Source organism: Vitis vinifera, chromosome 1 (assembly GCF_030704535.1).
Source record: "Vitis vinifera cultivar Pinot Noir 40024 chromosome 1, ASM3070453v1".
NCBI classification, from domain to species: Eukaryota; Viridiplantae; Streptophyta; class Magnoliopsida; order Vitales; family Vitaceae; genus Vitis; species Vitis vinifera.
Window position 1 is genome coordinate 8,628,967 of NC_081805.1, and position 15,125 is coordinate 8,644,091.

Here is a 15,125-nt window from a genome sequence, read left to right on the forward strand (position 1 = left end):
TATTTCAAAAACTCATTTAGAGTCCTCAGGATCAAAATCTCTTTTTTTTTTATTATTTAAAAATAATATGCAACCATATCTTGTTCGGTTTGCATCCTTCTCGGTTTTCAACAAAAATTTTGGTTTTGAACAAAAACACGAATCAAAGCTTGTGGTCCCAAATAATGGGATGATTCTGGGCTAAATTCGTGTATATCAATTGGGGAATTGGTGAAACCCCTACATAAGAAAATCTTTTCAAAAATTATTTTTGTTGCCATTTTTGTCACTTGTTGAAATTATGTCTATCTTTTTTAGGAATTGTATATAAGATGTGTGTGATAATTAATGTTTTCATATACTTTGATAATTTTTGTTATGCTAATTAGATAACAAGCATGCTAGGGTTTCTTTATTTTATTATTATCTAATCCCTCATGTCTTATGGGAGCGCATTGTAAGTTATTTATGCTATCCAGGTACGCCCCCCCTATCGCCTACTTTCTAAATTTTGTAAACAATCGTGTCACTATGAAGTATGCATATGTTTGATAATCCTTAGGTGTTTAGATGTATGTTTGATTCACTATGATTAAATACATGTTGTGTGTTATACTTCTATACTAACTCTGATGTTTTATGATAGCGCTTGAGAAGCGGTCCGGGTACGCATCCTAACCTTTCTTTTATGGCAATTTGATCTTGTTTAGCATGCAAATTTTTTGAAATCACCTAGCCTACTTAGGTATCCATAATTAACCGATTAATTGCCATATTCCCCTTAACTTAATTAGTAGAGACCTCTTTAGGGCTTAGAGGGGTGCTACCTCCTAGAGGTACCTTCCCAATAAGTAACCTGATCCCCGGACCAAGACTTGGGTTTTCAAATACACGCTTTTCCAAAAATTATGGAGTCATTTTTTTTAGGGTTTTATTTCTTGTTTTATTTTCCCTTCAAAAATAAAAATAAAAAAGTGGCGACTCCAACTTTTTTAAAAAAAATCAAATTTTCACAAATAAATAAAAAGCGAGTCTCGCCGATCGAGTGGGGGCGCACGTGAAAAATGCCGATCGAGTTAGTATAGAAGTATAACACACAACATGTATTTAATCATAGTGAATCAAACATACATCTAAACACCTAAGGATTATCAAACATATGCATACTTCATAGTGACACGATTGTTTACAAAATTTAGAAAGTAGGCGATAGGGGGGGCGTACCTGGATAGCATAAATAACTTACAATGCGCTCCCATAAGACATGAGGGATTAGATAATAATAAAATAAAGAAACCCTAGCATGCTTGTTATCTAATTAGCATAACAAAAATTATCAAAGTATATGAAAACATTAATTATCACACACATCTTATATACAATTCCTAAAAAAGATAGACATAATTTCAACAAGTGACAAAAATGGCAACAAAAATAATTTTTGAAAAGATTTTCTTATGTAGGGGTTTCACCAATTCCCCAATTGATATACACGAATTTAGCCCAGAATCATCCCATTATTTGGGACCACAAGCTTTGATTCATGTTTTTGTTCAAAACCAAAATTTTTGTTGAAAACCGAGAAGGATGCAAACCGAACAAGATATGGTTGCATATTATTTTTAAATAATAAAAAAAAAAAGAGATTTTGATCCTGAGGACTCTAAATGAGTTTTTGAAATAGATTTTTAAAATGATTTTTTTGAGAAAAGTATTTTATTTTAAAATAAAAGGAATTAATTTGGAAAAAATAAAATATAAGAAATAAAATACCCAACAAAACAAAAATGAAACCTCAAAGTAAAATTTTTTTAGTAATTAACAAAAATGATAATGGTGATGGTAGAGGCCAATCTTCATGATTTTCCAATGGCCTTTGAACGAAAAGGAAACTATCAAGGCAATAAATTATTAATATTTAGATCAAATAAGCTAATGAAATATCCATCAAGAATTAGCAACAAGGATTCAAGAAGCGCATAAATTGAGAATAACAATCCATAATTAACATAAGATTAACTAAACACATAAATGCCTCTAGACTAAAAAAATAAATTAAATCAAGGTTAAACTTTATCTAACGGGATTAATTAAACTAATGTATTCAAATCACAAACACATACAAGTGAAGAACAAATTAAAACTAAATTAAATTGTAATTAAAAACATGAACTTTATTTAATAAGATTAATTAAACTACTAAATTACAATTACAAATACATCCAAATTAAAAATAAATAAAAGCTAAACTAAATCGGAATTTCAAATATGAACTTTATCTAACAAGATTATTTAAACTAATGAATTAAAATCACAAATATACTTAAACTAAAAGATAGGTTAAAACTGAACTAATTTAGAATTAAAAAAAATATAAACTTTATCTAACATGATTATTTAAACTAATAAATTAAAATCACATACATATTTAAACTAACAAATAAATTAAAAATAAACTATTTTGGGATTAAAAACATGAACTTTATCTAACATAATTATTTAAACTTAAGAATTAAGATCAACTAATGCATTTAAACTAAAATATAATCTCAATTAGTTTGATTCCAATTCGTTTTTAGTTTAAATACATTTTATTGATCTTAATTCTTAAGTTAAATAATCATATCGAATAAAGTTTGTATTTTTAATCCCAATTAGTTTGATTTTAACTTGTTTTTTAGTTTAAATGTATTTTGTTGATTTTAATTCTTAAGTTTAAATAATTGTATTGAATAAAGTTTGTATTTTTAATCCAATTAGTTGATTTCATTTTTAATTTAAATGCATTAGTTGATCTTAATTCTTTGTTTTAAATAATCACGTTAAATAAAGTTTGTATTTTTAATCCCAATTAGTTTGATTTCAATTCGTTTTTTAGTTTAAATATATTTTGTTGATCTTAATTCTTGACTTTTAATAATCACGTTAAATAAAGTTTGTGTTTTTAATCTCAATTAGTTTGATTTCAATTCGTTTTTTAGTTTAAATACATTTTGTTGATCTTAATTCTTAAGTTTAAATAATCATATCGAATAAATTTTGTATTTTTAATCCCAATTAATTTGATTTTAATTTGTTTTTAGTTTAAATGTATTTTGTTGATTTTAATTCTTTACTTTAAATAATCACGTTAAATAAAGTTTGTGTTTTTAATCTCAATTAGTTTGATTTCAATTCGTTTTTAGTTTAAATGCATTAGTTGATCTTAATTCTTAAGTTTAAATAATTATGTTAGATAAAGTTCATGTTTTTAATCCCAAAATAGTTTATTTTTAATTTATTTGTTAGTTTAAATATGTATGTGATTTTAATTTATTAGTTTAAATAATCATGTTAGATAAAGTTTATATTTTTTTTAATTCTAAATTAGTTCAGTTTTAACCTATCTTTTAGTTTAAGTATATTTGTGATTTTAATTCATTAGTTTAAATAATCTTGTTAGATAAAGTTCATATTTGAAATTCCGATTTAGTTTAGCTTTTATTTATTTTTAATTTGGATGTATTTGTAATTGTAATTTAGTAGTTTAATTAATCTTATTAAATAAAGTTCATGTTTTTAATTACAATTTAATTTAGTTTTAATTTGTTCTTCACTTGTATGTGTTTGTGATTTGAATACATTAGTTTAATTAATCCCGTTAGATAAAGTTTAACCTTGATTTAATTTATTTTTTTAGTCTAGAGGCATTTATGTGTTTAGTTAATCTTATGTTAATTATGGATTGTTATTCTCAATTTATGCGCTTCTTGAATCCTTGTTGCTAATTCTTGATGGATATTTCATTAGCTTATTTGATCTAAATATTAATAATTTATTGCCTTGATAGTTTCCTTTTCGTTCAAAGGCCATTGGAAAATCATGAAGATTGGCCTCTACCATCACCATTATCATTTTTGTTAATTACTAAAAAAATTTTACTTTGAGGTTTCATTTTTGTTTTGTTGGGTATTTTATTTCTTATATTTTATTTTTTCCAAATTAATTCCTTTTATTTTAAAATAAAATACTTTTCTCAAAAAAATCATTTTAAAAATCTATTTCAAAAACTCATTTAGAGTCCTCAGGATCAAAATCTCTTTTTTTTTTATTATTTAAAAATAATATGCAACCATATCTTGTTCGGTTTGCATCCTTCTCGGTTTTCAACAAAAATTTTGGTTTTGAACAAAAACACGAATCAAAGCTTGTGGTCCCAAATAATGGGATGATTCTGGGCTAAATTCGTGTATATCAATTGGGGAATTGGTGAAACCCCTACATAAGAAAATCTTTTCAAAAATTATTTTTGTTGCCATTTTTGTCACTTGTTGAAATTATGTCTATCTTTTTTAGGAATTGTATATAAGATGTGTGTGATAATTAATGTTTTCATATACTTTGATAATTTTTGTTATGCTAATTAGATAACAAGCATGCTAGGGTTTCTTTATTTTATTATTATCTAATCCCTCATGTCTTATGGGAGCGCATTGTAAGTTATTTATGCTATCCAGGTACGCCCCCCCTATCGCCTACTTTCTAAATTTTGTAAACAATCGTGTCACTATGAAGTATGCATATGTTTGATAATCCTTAGGTGTTTAGATGTATGTTTGATTCACTATGATTAAATACATGTTGTGTGTTATACTTCTATACTAACTCTGATGTTTTATGATAGCGCTTGAGAAGCGGTCCGGGTACGCATCCTAACCTTTCTTTTATGGCAATTTGATCTTGTTTAGCATGCAAATTTTTTGAAATCACCTAGCCTACTTAGGTATCCATAATTAACCGATTAATTGCCATATTCCCCTTAACTTAATTAGTAGAGACCTCTTTAGGGCTTAGAGGGGTGCTACCTCCTAGAGGTACCTTCCCAATAAGTAACCTGATCCCCGGACCAAGACTTGGGTTTTCAAATACACGCTTTTCCAAAAATTATGGAGTCATTTTTTTTAGGGTTTTATTTCTTGTTTTATTTTCCCTTCAAAAATAAAAATAAAAAAGTGGCGACTCCAACTTTTTTAAAAAAAATCAAATTTTCACAAATAAATAAAAAGCGAGTCTCGCCGATCGAGTGGGGGCGCACGTGAAAAATGCCGATCGAGTTAGTATAGAAGTATAACACACAACATGTATTTAATCATAGTGAATCAAACATACATCTAAACACCTAAGGATTATCAAACATATGCATACTTCATAGTGACACGATTGTTTACAAAATTTAGAAAGTAGGCGATAGGGGGGGCGTACCTGGATAGCATAAATAACTTACAATGCGCTCCCATAAGACATGAGGGATTAGATAATAATAAAATAAAGAAACCCTAGCATGCTTGTTATCTAATTAGCATAACAAAAATTATCAAAGTATATGAAAACATTAATTATCACACACATCTTATATACAATTCCTAAAAAAGATAGACATAATTTCAACAAGTGACAAAAATGGCAACAAAAATAATTTTTGAAAAGATTTTCTTATGTAGGGGTTTCACCAATTCCCCAATTGATATACACGAATTTAGCCCAGAATCATCCCATTATTTGGGACCACAAGCTTTGATTCATGTTTTTGTTCAAAACCAAAATTTTTGTTGAAAACCGAGAAGGATGCAAACCGAACAAGATATGGTTGCATATTATTTTTAAATAATAAAAAAAAAAAGAGATTTTGATCCTGAGGACTCTAAATGAGTTTTTGAAATAGATTTTTAAAATGATTTTTTTGAGAAAAGTATTTTATTTTAAAATAAAAGGAATTAATTTGGAAAAAATAAAATATAAGAAATAAAATACCCAACAAAACAAAAATGAAACCTCAAAGTAAAATTTTTTTAGTAATTAACAAAAATGATAATGGTGATGGTAGAGGCCAATCTTCATGATTTTCCAATGGCCTTTGAACGAAAAGGAAACTATCAAGGCAATAAATTATTAATATTTAGATCAAATAAGCTAATGAAATATCCATCAAGAATTAGCAACAAGGATTCAAGAAGCGCATAAATTGAGAATAACAATCCATAATTAACATAAGATTAACTAAACACATAAATGCCTCTAGACTAAAAAAATAAATTAAATCAAGGTTAAACTTTATCTAACGGGATTAATTAAACTAATGTATTCAAATCACAAACACATACAAGTGAAGAACAAATTAAAACTAAATTAAATTGTAATTAAAAACATGAACTTTATTTAATAAGATTAATTAAACTACTAAATTACAATTACAAATACATCCAAATTAAAAATAAATAAAAGCTAAACTAAATCGGAATTTCAAATATGAACTTTATCTAACAAGATTATTTAAACTAATGAATTAAAATCACAAATATACTTAAACTAAAAGATAGGTTAAAACTGAACTAATTTAGAATTAAAAAAAATATAAACTTTATCTAACATGATTATTTAAACTAATAAATTAAAATCACATACATATTTAAACTAACAAATAAATTAAAAATAAACTATTTTGGGATTAAAAACATGAACTTTATCTAACATAATTATTTAAACTTAAGAATTAAGATCAACTAATGCATTTAAACTAAAAACGAATTGAAATCAAACTAATTGAGATTAAAAACACAAACTTTATTTAACGTGATTATTTAAAGTAAAGAATTAAAATCAACAAAATACATTTAAACTAAAAACAAATTAAAATCAAATTAATTGGGATTAAAAATACAAAATTTATTCGATATGATTATTTAAACTTAAGAATTAAGATCAACAAAATGTATTTAAACTAAAAACGAATTGAAATCAAACTAATTGAGATTAAAAACACAAACTTTATTTAACGTGATTATTAAAAGTCAAGAATTAAGATCAACAAAATATATTTAAACTAAAAAACGAATTGAAATCAAACTAATTGGGATTAAAAATACAAACTTTATTTAACGTGATTATTTAAAACAAAGAATTAAGATCAACTAATGCATTTAAATTAAAAATGAATTGAAATCAAACTAATTGGGATTAAAAATACAAACTTTATTCAATACAATTATTTAAACTTAAGAATTAAAATCAACAAAATACATTTAAACTAAAAAACAAGTTAAAATCAAACTAATTGGGATTAAAAATACAAACTTTATTCGATATGATTATTTAAACTTAAGAATTAAGATCAATAAAATGTATTTAAACTAAAAACGAATTGGAATCAAACTAATTGAGATTAAAAACATAAACTTTATTTAACGTGATTATTTAAAGTCAAGAATTAAGATCAACAAAATACATTTAAACTAAAAAACAAATTAAAATCAAACTAATTGGGATTAAAAATACAAACTTTATTCGATATGATTATTTAAACTTAAGAATTAAGATCAATAAAATACATTTAAACTAAAAAACGAATTGAAATCGAATTAATTGGGATTAAAAATACAAACTTTATTTAACGTGATTATTTAAAACAAAGAATTAAGATCAACTAATGCATTTAAATTAAAAACGAATTGAAATCAAACTAATTGGGATTAAAAATACAAACTTTATTCAATATGATTATTTAAACTTAAGAATTAAAATCATTAACAAACTTAAACTAAAAGATAGATTAGAATTATACTAATTGGGGATTTAAAAAGAAAAAAATATAAACTTTAACACAAAGAATTAATCAAAAACTAAAATTTCCAAAAAAAAAAAAATCTAGGCTAAATAAAAGTACTATATAGAAAACTAACCTTTGAAGTGAAAGAGAAAATCCTCTCTTGATGATTAAATGAAAGCCCGATCTCCGTTCGAAGTCCCTTGCTTTTTTCCAAAATTCCGTGTGCTCTGCCCCCCCCCCCCCCCCCCCCCCCCCCCCCCCCCCCCCCCCCCCAAGAAAAATCCCTCTATTCTTTTCCTTTTCTCACCTATATATATCACCCCTCAAGACCTAAATTTGTTTCCAAAAAGGAAAATTCTCCTCCTTCCTTTCTTCTTCTCTTCTTTTTTTAAATCCTCCAATCAAAAGCAATCTTCCCAATTTCAAATTCCCCTCCAAAACCTTCCAAGGAGAGTCCCATCTTCCTTAAACTCCAATGGTAAGTTTCCTTGCAAAAACATGAAATTTTTGAAGTTAAATAATTGCATGTATAGATAAATAAGTAAATAAATTAAAAAATGGTAAAAATAATAAATAAATAAATAAGTTAAGGAAAATAATATAAAGAGGAAGATAACCAATAAAAAGTGAATGATAATCATAAAATTAAAATTAAAAACAAAATAAATAAATAAATAAATAAATAAAATAAAATAAAATAAAATAAAAGTCTTCGTAGGCCTAGTGTGCCTAAACGGGCCTAAGGTGAGACTAAGTGGGCCTAGGGTAGTGCCTAATGGGCCAAGTGTATCTAAAAGCTATCCTAAAAAAACAAGAAAAGCCTAAGTCTAAGTTAGGGCTGCCAAGGGTCACAATAAGGGATCAAATAATTCCTCAACCAAAATCTCCGAGGTGACTCAGAAAAAGGTAAGTGGTATGAGTAGCCATGGGCCACCAAGGAACTATTGTGGAGCATTGAAAATGAATTTTAAAGACATGTGCTAAAGGGACAAAATTGAGGGTCTACACTATGATACTACCTTTATGCAATTATTGGCTTTGGTTTGATTATAAATATTGATGTTATTTTCATAATTAGGTTATTTTTATTTGGAATAATGTCCATACTATAGGGGAAACTCTATCAAAATTTTGAAATTTCTATTAAAAATGTTAACAAAATGCTCCATTGTATTTGTATCTCTAATATTAATTTAGACTAGTATGACTTATTTATTGGTCATAAATGACTTGATCTACTTAAATTTATCAAATTGATATATACTTAATATAGGGAAAACTCCATAAATTTTTAAAACTTTTCCATTAGAAATATTTCTTATGTAAAAACAATAAGTATTGTTTATTTATCTTCACAATTTTGTTACGGATATGGAGTATAGAGGACATAGTTCTAATCCAAATCCATTAAATACGTCTGTTTTGGTTCTACAGGATAGATACAAGTCTCATTTAGTTGACTCTGATTAGGTATGTATATGAAAGCATATAATATCTCTTTAAAGAATGAAAAAATTTGTAGTTTATTATATAAATGATTTATTTGAATTTTTACAACTTGCTTTAGTCTTGACTTGTCGACAACATATATCTAGGTTTATGCGGGAGTGGGAGATGGATCCTCGTCTTCGACCTTATATTATTCGATCTGGATTTTATGGTGTATACTGTATTGGACACATTACACTAGATTGGGGATTGATCACTAGTCTAGTTGAGAGATGGCGTCCTGAGACACACATATTTCACTTACCTATTGGGGAGATGACCATTACTTTACAGGATATTGCTGTCATATTAGGACTTCGTATTCATGGGCTTCCCATCACTGGCACATGTGACATAGATTGGTCACTGCTATATTATGAACTTTTAGGGGTGATTCCCCCTACATCTAAGATTAAAGGATCAATGATATCGACACGATGCCTATGTCACCAATTCTCTCATCCACCAGTTGATTCAGATGACACCACATTAGAGCGGTATGCACGAGCTTTCATATTAGGACTCATAGGTTCAACGCTATTTACAAACAAGAAGGGTACCCACATCCATATGTGTTATCTCCCACTACTTAAAGACTTGACTCAAACATCTATGTATAGTTGGGATAGTGCAGTATTAGCACACCTATATAGGGAGTTGTGTCGAGCAAGTTTGGATGGTGCCACCGATATTATTAGATGTGTCACACTATTACAAGTATAATTAATTATTCACATTAGATTAAAATTTCTAGTTGCTTCAAGTTTATAATTTAAGTAAAATTTTAATGTTACATTTTTTCTAGTTGTGGTCTTGGAAGAGACTCCACCTGGGTCGACCCTATTTTGGTCAACCACCAGTCCCTCCAACAACCCAACATTTAGAGCATGATGCAGTCGATGATTTACCAGTTGAGCATTTAGACCAGAGATTACATGATGAGGCATTGTTAGATGAGGGTTTACTAGCTGATCCGTTAGAATACAGGTGGAGAGTACCTTTATCATGGGATCAAAACCCATCACATGTGTTGACATTTTATCGAGACCAATTAGATACACAGACCCATGACTAGGTACATATAAGATGTAATGTGTTATTGTTAACCATATAAACGTTAACATTATTAATTTCAAATGTTGATTTTAATAGGTTTTATGGGAGCCTAATTACATGGGAGACTTAGTTGTCCATCTTCCGGCGATATCTCTAGCAGACCAGGAGATTTGGCAGACGTCATCACCTCTTATCTGCTTTGACATTGTCAAGTGGCATCGACTGGAGTGAGTGCTGCGACAATTTGGCCTCCAACAAGGGATACCTTCATCTTGTTCCATAGAGCAAGACCTTTATTCCGTGGATAGGCGAGGACGACACAAGTATGATTGGGGGGCATTCTATGCACATTATATTACCTTATGGGCTAGTCGTGTGGAGCGTATTGCGACGGCACCACCTATGGTGGGTGCTATGCAGTTTCATGATCCCTATATGGAGTGGTACCGATGTATTACAAGATGTTTGATCACACCTCCTCTCCATATAGATTAGATGAGGTATCATAGTACAACAACGGCTACTCAGTTGTTCGTAAGATTTTTTAATTTATAAATAGTTTATTAAATTATAATTAATTAAAAATCATTTTTGTCTGTTTAACTTATTTATTTATTTATTTTCTATAGATCACTAGCATGGTTGAGATTGCTAGTCGATCTGCTAGGCCAACTTCAGGTGCACTAGGCGACATTCATTGGATCACTATTGATATTTTGCATGTTATTGGAGAGGACCATCATATACATTATGCTCATTAGTCACCTACATATCATACCCATCCATGAGACCACTTGTGTCAGCCACTACAGTTAGGATGCATCTTATTCGAGGCCGAATGAGAGATAGTAGGAGAGATGGTGGGCGAGCTGGTCGATAGCCTCAACGATCTATGCATCCACCCGAGACCATGTTAGCATCATCTACATCATCTACCCAATTTGCACTTGAGGCTTCCACACTTCCCCCTTCACCCCTACCATCACCTTCACCTAGCCCTTTTCTCTTAGAGAATGTCGTATCAGATACAACTCTACCATCACCTGTATTTCTTCCCACAAAGGCCACTATACCTGATGTCATTACATCAGAGACTACCCCACTATCTACTAATCTACCATTACCTCTACCTTGTCTCGAGGAGACCACTACACCACATGTCACCTCACCATCATCACTTATATCTCCTCTCCTCGAGCCCACTATATCAGATGTTATTGCACTAGCTACCACTATTGTAGATGTCATTATTTCATCTCCTATATCACCTCTCCTAGATGCTACCATATCAGATATCACTGTACCTAAGATCACCATACCATCTACCACCTTACCATCACCTACACCTCTTCCCATAGAGACTACCATGCATTATACCTTTACACATGTTACACAATTAGATGTATGTCCACCTAGGAGACGTCGTGGTCCACGTAGACGTCGAGTCTTGCCTCCATCAGCTCCATCTCAACCTATACATACTGAGACATGGCAGATTGCACAGATAGATTCCACAAAGATGTCTTTGTATCATAGACGTCCGCAGAGAAAGATGAAGACCCCATCATGTGGCACTCATTGAGGACTGTTTTTTAGTTTTTGTGTTTATTTTCATTTGCATTATATTGTTAACTTTTTTTATTATGAACAAATTATTATATATTTAAATGAAAATATGATAAATTTTAAACTTAAATTGAACTTATATATATATACCACTTACATATAGAAATCCGACAATCTAAACATTTGGTTTTAGGTTTAAATTTAAACTAATTATATTTATAACTAATTAGTTACAACAACACTATATTAATATAGAAAAAATAATGCATTAAAAAAAAATTTACTATCTTAACCTCCAATCAAAATAATTCTTAAAAAATTGAACATTCACATGATTAAAAAATTGAACTTAAAAAATTGGTTTTAGGTTTAAATTTAAAGTTATGATAACCAACTACTATTTTGACTATTTTTAAAAAAAATTTAAAAATCGTGATTACCAATTACATTTTTGAGATGTGAATACCCTCATGAATAAGATACACATCACATTGAAAATTATTTTGAAAATAAAATTAAGTTACGAATTTTTTGTTTCAAAGAAATCATTTTTGCCCAAAACTCCCGTTAGTACCCAATAAGGAACATTTTTGCTATTCTCAATGAATTTACAAAAATATTTTAAAAGCATTTTAATCTATTTATCAAAATTAAACTAAATAGTGAATTGATTGGAAAAACATAAGTATTTTCTTTCTACAATTCGATATTTTAAGAATTCTATTAGGTTGGCATTTTAAGTTTAAAATTTTTAGCCTTTCCATTCCATTTTGATCCCATTTTGAAAGGAAAAAATGGAGAAAAAAAATTATTTTTGTTGTATTTAAGTAATTTTCCAATTATTTACCCACTTGAAGTCATATTATATTTTGTACAAATGCTTTAATTTTTGCACAAAGTTACAAAATAATATAATATTCTTTATTATGAGGGCATAAAATAATATATTTATAACTAATCATATTTATATTGAGTATAATGTCAAATATTTTAATAAAATTAAATAAAAATATTTTTATATCAAATTAAAGACATCAATGATTTAATTTCACATATTACTATTCTGTAAATAATGAGATCAATTAAAGTTAAATATTTTTATTAAACCACTCATATATTTTAATCAATATAAAATCAAAATAATATAATATTTTTATTTAAATAAATTAAAATTAAATATTTTAAATCAAACAATATAATTATATATATATATATATATAATTAAAGTTAAAGTTGTAGCCACCAACTACGGTTTTAGAATTAAAGTTAAAACCGTGGTTGGTGATTACGACTTTGACTATTTTTTTAAACAGTTAAAGTCGTAGTCACCAACTATAGTTTTAAACTTAAAATTAAAATCGTGGTTGGTGACTACGGTTTTGACTATTTTTTAAAAATAAAATCGTAGTTACCAACTATGGTTTTATGATATGATAATCTATGTGACATATACGCATTAGATTAGACATTATTTTCAAATTCGGTTTACTTGATGGAATTTTTTTTAAAATGTGGCATATTGGGTCAAAGCTCGGTTTTTGGGGTAGGTCCAGCCTTAGGAGGGGTCTCTCTAGGTTTAAGAGAGATTTTGGTGGCTTGGCTTAGGGTAAGGACATGTGTCCTCATCTCAGCTGGTCTTTTCCATTTCGAAAGGCCATCGTGGCCTCAATTATGGTACTTTTTGCCACCTTTGGGAGACCCTTTTCAAAGAGAGTGGGAGGGCAGGAAGAATATCAGTTCTATTGGTGTTTGTTATAGAGAGAGGGAGATCGAGAAGGCTGGAAGAGAAGAAAGAAACCAGAGAGAAGAGGATTAGAGGAGCAAAGGAGAAGGGGAGCTCGTTGGGGCCTTGTTAGCCTTTGGGGAAAGGAAGTAATAGCTTGAAGCCAAACAGAAATGCTTGAGAGAAGGACTGTAAGGTACAGATCAATATGGATTTCATGCCTTTCATTTTCTCACTGGTTTACTCACTTTTCTACTGATTTCTGGGCATTACTTGTTAATTTGAGCGTGGATGTTAGAAGCCAAACGATTTTTTTTTGTTGATTCCTGGTTTGCTTATGGGCTTGTTATTGCTGATTCATTTGTCATTTCATGGGGTTGGTTTGAGAACAACATGACTTTGTTTTAAGCTTTGTTGTGTAGCATTTAGAGGTCTTATTACTGTTGTCATTTCTATGAGATTTATTCCGGTTGTTTCACATGGCTTTCAAGCCTATTGACAAAGTAATGAAATGTCGCTTTGTTAGGTTGTCTGCTCCTTATCTGTCTCTTCTCTGTTTCTCTTAGCTTTTATCTCTTTGCTTCTGCATCTGTATCTCTTTCCTTTTCTTTCTTTGGTGCCCTGGGCCATGGAGATCAGAGTAGCATGAGTATTTCAAGAGGAGTAGAAACTTTATGAGACTGTACGATGAGGATTGCTTGTGGTGTTTAGCACACTGCTGCAATTGTTGAATTAGTGATTGCATCCTTTAGTTCTAAGTCTTCTGGTAGCTATTTATCTGGAAACTTGTTCACCTGGGGTGAATGGAGCCATGATGTGAGATAGTGGAGTTGTATTGGGAAAGTTCCTCGAACATGCTGTGGACAAGGATACTTCTTCTTCAAGGTAAGAAGGTTGTTGAACTGGGCTCCGGCTGTAGTTTAGTCAGCTGCATAGCTGCTCTTTTGGGTGCTCAAGTTTTTCTTACTAATCTTCTTAATAGATTGAGGCTTCTGAAAAAGAATGTTGAAGCCAATCTGAAACAAGGAGACTTACGGGGTTCTGTAACAATACACGAGCTTACATGGGGTGATGATCCTGAACCAGAATTGATTAAATCTCTGCCTGCTTATGCCATGTGGGGCACAAACACAATTGCTTTGGCAGGAGAACTTTGAAATTATTCTATCCTTGAATACTTTTCAAAAGCTACAATGAAGGATTTCATGGTTGGGCACGTGGCGTTATGGATATGATAGTTCTACTGCTCTCATTCGTTCGACTACTTTATTTGAAGAGTTGATTCATCTCAAATGTGAAATTTGCCACCAATTTATCCCAACAAATGGTGCTGGTTTAATTGAGCATAGGTGCCACCCACTTTGGTCCCACAAATATTGCCTATGACACGAACTCGACACTGTAGCTAAGTGTTGTAGCTGCGAACGCTTGGAGTCTTGGAATGCGAGATACATATCCTTGGAAGTTGGGCGAAGTTTATGTAGTTTAATTATCGCTATGAGATTATCACAAACACGCATGACTTGTAAAATTTAAAATAATAATAATAAAAAGAAATTTGATAATAAGAAATATAAATTATAGATTATATAAAAAATGAAGAAAAATAAAATATCATTTTTTAATCATAAAAAATAACAAAAGTACTTGTTTTTCAATTAAAAAATTATTATTATCTTTTTACTCTAAAGTATTTATACACTTTTTTATTTTTAATATTTATATAGTATT